General features: G+C 38.5%; 1 pseudogene; it reads left to right on the plus strand.

Annotated features, from left to right (window-relative positions):
- LOC138033862 (uncharacterized) overlaps nt 1-7,500 on the plus strand; it is a 10,641-nt pseudogene that overhangs the window by 1,277 nt on the left and 1,864 nt on the right.

A 7,500-nucleotide genomic window follows, 5' to 3' on the forward strand; every position in this document is an offset into this window, starting at 1 on the left:
TGCACATGATTACAATCCTTACAGAACTGGCTATTAAAAATGTACACATGCATGTGGTTCTAAATGAAGTTTGTCATTTAGACGTACAAATCGCTGTGAAGCTCAAAGCACATGCATCATCAAAAATAAGTTACATTACTATCATCAACGAGAAGTTGAACAGAGCTGGTGCCAATATCACAGAATCAAAGTTAAAACCAGCAGTAATTACGAATGGGCAATTTTTCATTTTACAATTCAATTTCTTTTCTATGCCTAAAAAGGCTAATGCATGTGTAAATATGTTGCTGGTCAAATTTCATTTCAGGTTAAATGTAATTTCCTTTGACTTGATCATTATCATAACTTATCCTGGATTCAAAAGCAACCTAAGTTACAATCATTTTAACCTGAAATCAAAGTTAACCTACAACATAAATGTAAACATACCACCGAGTCACACAGCAGTTCATTCGTATTTTAACACATCTAGAAACTGTTCCTTCTCACAGAAAATCAGAAAATAAACACAACAATGATTCCAATGTACCGGTATGTCTTAAGTGACTGCACCATAAGTATGTACAGCAGTTCATTCGTAGGACAGCTGCAGCCTCCTATCATTGTCACCATGAGAAAGGGTTTTCCTTAAAGACTATGCAATTTTTGTCTTGGAATTTATGAGAATGATAGACAAATGGGCTTTCCAGTTCACTGTGTTTGATAACTTCATAGCCTTGGGGAAGTTCTTCTTCTTCTTCTTCAATAACAAAAGCATTAACACTGTCCATGTACCTGGAATTTGTGACAACTTGAAGGGCAAAAAAAATGTAATGACCCACACGCCAAATTTTTCTTATCCTGCCAAACTCAGGTAACTCATTTCTCTTCCCAAAAATCAAGAAAGAATGTTGGTCAGGCTTATACAATGTACCATGAATACACACTGAATCTAGGGAGTATACTTTTGTCACATCCCAGTCAATATCTAAGTCATAGAACCGCTTTATGTCTAACATTGCATCCTGGCAGTCACTCCCTTGCAACTCTTTAAAATTACCAAACTTTACTTCATCTTTGAAAAGTAGGCCTGGATCATCTCTGCCAAGCATAACATAATCAGCCTGAACAGAAGATTGGTACCTTTTTGATAAGGACAATGGGAGGTTCTTAAAGTTTCGTATGATTTTTGCTTGGTCTTTGAAATAAGCATGTTTAGCTTCAAATCGCATGCACCATGATCGTATGAGGGGACCAGATTTAAGGACAAGGGATGGCAGGTGAACACGATAGTGCTGTTTAGGAGTTATATTTCCAAGGTGGCCATATAGCCGCTTGAAGAGAATTAGTGATCCTTGATGGCCTTATGCAAATATACAACACTAGCCTCTGAAATTTTATGGGAAAAACAAATGCACATAATTTCAATAAGGCCAATGAAACATCTCCACCTGTCAGTTGTTATGTCAACAATATCAGCAAGAATAAGGGGAAGAATGGAGCACAGGAGCCACATTTGGGACGCACTTTGCGCCAAATTTGTGCTAGATCCATTTTCCAAGTCTTTATCCAAAACAACTGCTGGTTTATCTTTTGAACTGGAGTACCCATAGGAAAAGCCCTGTATTTTAGAATTTAAGCACTCTAAAGTAAAGGCATTAACTTCCTTTAAGTAGTAGTTCAAAAGGAACCTAATTTTATAGCCTAAGGACCCCTTCAAGAAAGACACGCATGACATCGTGGATCAGTTGCTCGCAAGGGTTAAAGTATGGTGATTCTAGTAAAACAGTTCGTGTGTTGATGCCATAGGATTTGGAATAAAAAGCTTTAAGATTCTCAGAGCTTGCACCCTCCAGCTTTGCCAAATGGTAATAGTGGTCATCCAGGTTACGCAGTTCAAATTGATCTTCCTCAAAACAAGTCTGCATGTCCTAAAAAGTGGCCATGCAGTGTCAACATTTACGTTTTGCACCTCCAACTCCTTCTTTAAAGCCTCCGGCCTTTTGACTTGCTGGGGTGTCTGCTAAGAATGCCAGAATACCTCCTCTTAGGTTGATACAACCAGAAGGCAAGGTAAAGGTGAAGCCTCTATCACAGCCCAGAATTTTCATCTCATTCACGAATGGTTCCAGAATCTTGTTGAAACCATACTGTGACATAGACACAAACTCTGTTCTACAAACAGCAAAAAGGTGGATTGACTTACCACACCATTTTGACCTAAAAATAGGGTGTAAATTTTCTAGTTGGTAATAAAAGAAACTTAATTTGTGATATTTGTTAGTCATTGGGTTCACAAAGTTGACATCATCATAATAAACCAAAAGAGCAAGTGCTGTTTCATCATTTGAAAACAATGGATGTTCTTGAAAGAATGTGCCATTACAAAAGTCAAAGAGCAAACCCTTGTTGGTACTTCTCTGTGGTCCTGCTAAAACCATTTGTAAACGTTTTGGACAGCGAAGTTGCAACTGTATCGTTTTAAGCACAGAAATATAAAAGAAGACATCTTCAACCTCTTGTATTTTCCTTTTGTTTCCTCTCTTGACAACTTTTCGCTTTTTCCCCAATAAATGTTTTACTGGTTCCTGTGAGACAAAATGTTAGTGTAGTTTTGGTCTTGCCAGAATTTTTATGGTATTGTACGATGCTTCACTAAAAGCAATGGAAACCAAATTTAACCGGGGGTACAATTGAACCATTTTATATACAAGTGAATCAGTTCAGATTTTTGATGTTATCGTGCTAGGCTCAAAACCTAATGCTTACCACATTGCCACATTCATGATTGTTGTAACATTTGGTGGGAATGCCAGAATATTTGTTTCCTCAGCAGCCTCATCAAAAACATTGTTTATCATTTGAAGGTCTTCTTCCTCAGTCCTTTAGTATGATCCCTACTTTTCTTTTAACTGATCTCAATATCCCATGCAGAAGATGTCTTGAGGCTATTCCTATATTTTGGAGAGCTGTTCCAGTGAGACGATTTTCACCCTTAATCTTATACAAGAACTTTGTTGTAATGACTTGAACAGGGTCATGTTCATCATCATAATCCTTCTCATTCTCACCACCACCATTATAATCTGCAAGATCACAGCCATCACCTGAATCACTTGATGATATCATAAAACTAGAGTTCACTACATCCAGGTGGACACTGTCCTCATTAGACTCCCACTCATCTCCAGGGGTTACATAGCTGTAAAGAGTAGGCTTGTGAAGTACATGTAGGGGAAGGGGGAGGGGTTTATCATGTTACAAGGCAGCCATCCTGGTGGAAAGAACAATAGGAAGATTTTTCCTTGAATTTTGCATGAAAATAAAAATGAGATTCGAAAGAGAGAAAGTCTTATGTCCTTTTTCACTAGCATGGCTGCCGTGAATGACGTCACATGTGCATGTGGAGTAAAAAGGAAGTCTGATTTTCAGAGGTGATTCTTATGTACCGTCACAAACAGCTACTTCTCTATAAGAAACGACGATAAAAACTCTTACCACATGCTAGCGATGGCTCTCCTCCAGTGTCATTCGAACTTGAACACAATAAATATCGGTGATGAGTTGGCCTGACATGCTTCGTGAACGAGTTTACTCTGCTGTATTCTTTGTCACAACCATCGAGTCCACAACGAATTTTGAATTTCTGATCCTTATCAAGATGTTCGGAATTGTAGTGGGTTAGTAAAGATGCAAGCAAAAATGCTGTAAACGTTGAACACAAGAGACATCTCCACGCCATGTTTCTGACAGCGCCCTTCTGATCTTGGAGGGATTGGACCCGAGTAGTATGTAACCGTTCCTTTTACAAATTGGCACGCGATCTGTTCCTTCCAATGGCGGTGTTATGAATCGAAGCTCTTGGCACCTTTTTATCGAAGAAAAGGTTCCACAAGGTCATTGTTGAAAGCTTGAAAGGTACGGTAACACGTTTATACTTTTATGATAGATATGTGAGCCGGAAAAGCAGCAAACTGGACAGAAAAGCTCGAATTGCAATGCCACTTTGGCGGGAGAAATGTCTTGCCGCGTGCTCGGATTGAGGATGTCATGTTCTTTCTGCCTTCGATGTTTAGTTTACCTTGTATTAGTGATTTTTAACCTTAATGAGTTTTATGCAATAATTATTTAAATCTAACGGCATGCCTTGGACAATTATGATTGTATATGGGGAAAAAGGGGCCTTAAACTATTTCAAATGCAGCATTTCACTTACTTTCATGATCAACTGTAATTTATCTGTTAATTATTGTAGAAAGTGGTGTTGATGGAGCCTTATTCATAAAGGTAACTCGTGAGGACTTGAAAGACATCCTTCCCCACTCCTTTGCATTTCGCAAAATGGTGTGGGATTATTTGGAGTACATCGTAAGTGCCTCTTTTGATTTTATCCTCTTTAATCAAGCTCTGAGTTTGGGAAAAGTCTATCAAGCCTCCTCCTGGTTCCAGATTTTATTTCTTGATATTTCTATGTTTTTGAACAGTACAATGTACCTTTTAACTTACTGGAAGATTTAAACAGTGAGAAATACATTTATCATACGGAGGGTATTCTATTCTGACTGTGTTAGTTAATACTTACTATTTTACTATGTTGAAAACAGAAAAACGAAGATATTGTCACTGTTGATGAGGATGACTCAAAGGGCAAAAGTAATGAACAAGTGAGTTTATGTAACTTTAATTTTAGACAACATTGTGTGGTCTGGAAAACATCAATTTGATCAACAGTTTACGCATGTATAAACATCATTCAGGAGCTGCCTTATTGCTGATTATTTGTACTGTCTTTTGTGGCTTTCAGAGAATACCATAGCTCTTTGAGACTGAATGCTCAGTCCAGCACAGAAAGCAATCAGATTGCTCTAGAAGTTCAGTATCCTTGTCAGTGAAGTCATCATCATCAAATTCTGTTTCCAGCCAGAAGTCTTCAATGTCGAAGTGTGGGAGCCAAAGGCAGTCACCTGGAAGGTCCACACCTGATACTGAAACAGTCATTGACATTCAAGAGGATTTTAAATTTCATATGTCAGATGACATACAAAAGTGCAATAAAGAAAGCAAGTACCCGGATGAAAATATTTTGCGACGATTCATACGCGATGCTGCAGCTTGCCTACAAGGATTGGTGGGGTCAGAAAGCATTAGTCACTCCGACTTGATTATAGCAGCAACAAACTATTTTATGGGACCCTCGACCAGCATCATTTCCACAAGCAAAGAAATTTCCTTATTGGGTATGCCATCTGTTCATGGTTTACATCTTAGTTTTTAACCCATAATTCCCTAAGGTGCCCCCAATGACTAGTAAAATCATCTGGTGTTAGACTGAGTGAAATCTATGTGTTACTCTTGGGGCTTAAAGGGTTAAATTTGTTTAGCCTTTGTTTCACGACCAATGGTGGATACTGAGAAGGAAACACTTGTTATCGTAGCTATCTTTTTCTAAGATGACAACCTCCATAATTGTGTACTTGCTTATATTTGTGTAAGAGCTACACATAATTATGCCACTTTGGCTGGTTGATAACAGATGTATGACAATCAGTGTTATGCAATTCCCAGGGCACCATTATCTTCATGTTAAAGAAGCGCATCCAGAATCAACGTGGATACCAAAGGGGAAAGCAAAGGGGAAAGGACAAGCAACCCACGAAGACAAAGAACTTAGTAATGATGAATTGGAAGAACTCAATGCACTTCTGCTCAAAGAGATCAAAGCAAAGAAACCAAACAAAGAAGCCATCAGGGAAATGCAGGTGGCAACGTTTACTTCCAGAACTAGTCACATTGACAAACTAGCCACAGACAAGACAGTGTTGTCAGAAATCTCTTCTTCCTACCCATTTTTTGCAATACATGAGTGCACGGTAAGTTTGAATTGTAAATTTAATAAGTCACAAAAAGTCATGCACAGTGTTCATACAATTCTAACTTTTTATCCACTGGGGTATTGAATTGCCACATGTACTTTGCACATGTGGCACAAAACTTTGCATCCTAATGTCCCAGTCTGAGAACTTGATGCTTCTGGTTGGGGGAAGAAGGGTATTTGCAAGTGGCCATAGTTGCAGGAGGTATCTGCAAATGGATCACTTTCAGTTCTTTGATGTAGCAAGTATAGTCTGGAGTGTGACACAATTACATGGTGCTAATCATTCAGGTAACAGTGGGCCTTTGCTGAAACTGCACTTTAAATTATTGGCACTGGCCTGAGAGAGCATGGCCTCTGGGTCTGATGACGAGAAAGATACGATCAGTACACAAGTGGAATTGTCTCTGTGCTTTGGTCACCTTTCATTTGTGGACTTTTTGTCCCATTGTGTGTGCAGTCCCGTCATGATTTATTCACAACCTTAAGGATGCTAGTTAAGGGTAACCATACAGGCTCTCTGCAGTACTTTGAAATCAGGTAACTGGTACAGAGTACTTAACAAATGTGTATTTCATGTATTTCAGCTTGTAAACGAACTGGAACTAAGGTGCAAAAAAATAGGAGCAGAGTCTACCAGTGTGTTAGACTTTTTGAAAAATTGGGAGGAAATATCCCCTAAACTTCTTAACTCTTTTGATAATGAAGAGCTTGTTCCTGATGATGAAAATCTCTCCTCAGGTGTGTTCATTTTAACATGGTATTATTAAACTAATGTTTGATTCATAACGGTAATAGGACTGAGTGGAGTCCAATTTGGTCTGCTTGGTTATTTAAAAAAAAAACACATGACTGCGACCCGGGAGACCAAATTGGATGACACGAAGGTCTGTTACCAATTAATCAAGACTATGCAAAGATTTAAGAATACAAATACCCATATTGGCTGACAAATTTACAAACAGAATTGTAAAACAAGGACCTCATTTCAAAGGAAAATAAACAGACAGGTGATGCGTACTGTGCAATTGCACAGGCATGACATGTGCACTGCCCATTTAATTGCTCAAACCAGACAGCTGAGAGGCAATCACGTTGGAGAATTTAGATTTAGAGTGATGATTGCTATGACCGACCATACAACTTTTACACTCTGAAATATTGACCACTTACAGTATGCGAGAAATAAAATGAGTTCTCTTTGTGTTTTGCCAACAGATGAAGTTTGCGGGTTATTTTTGGAAAAAGGGCACCAGTTCATGAATAATGCTGCTGCAATCCCATTGCTAAATATCTTTCCCCAGGTATAGTTATTATGATCTTTCATATCAGTTTCAGTTCCTCCTGTTTTGTAGCAGTTTGACCACTATGGTATGGTTACATGTATCTTCACAAAGTAGATGAAATTATGGCAACACACCAAATTCGTTCTGGATTGTATTAAAGCATTGTTCTCCAGAGTTTTAAAAGTAAGCAGCTCCCAAATGAAAATTGTAAGAATAGTCAACAGGCTCATACATGTAAGTTAATAATTTATTGTTTGACTGATTCAGCTAATAAGTACGTCAAAGTTGGAGTTGTGGGCACTTCTGGAGGACACTGATTAGAGGTGATCTTAATTTTCTAGAGGACTAGTCTGGGGCTGCAGT

Source organism: Montipora capricornis, chromosome 14, assembly GCF_036669925.1.
Source record: "Montipora capricornis isolate CH-2021 chromosome 14, ASM3666992v2, whole genome shotgun sequence".
NCBI classification, from domain to species: Eukaryota; Metazoa; Cnidaria; class Anthozoa; order Scleractinia; family Acroporidae; genus Montipora; species Montipora capricornis.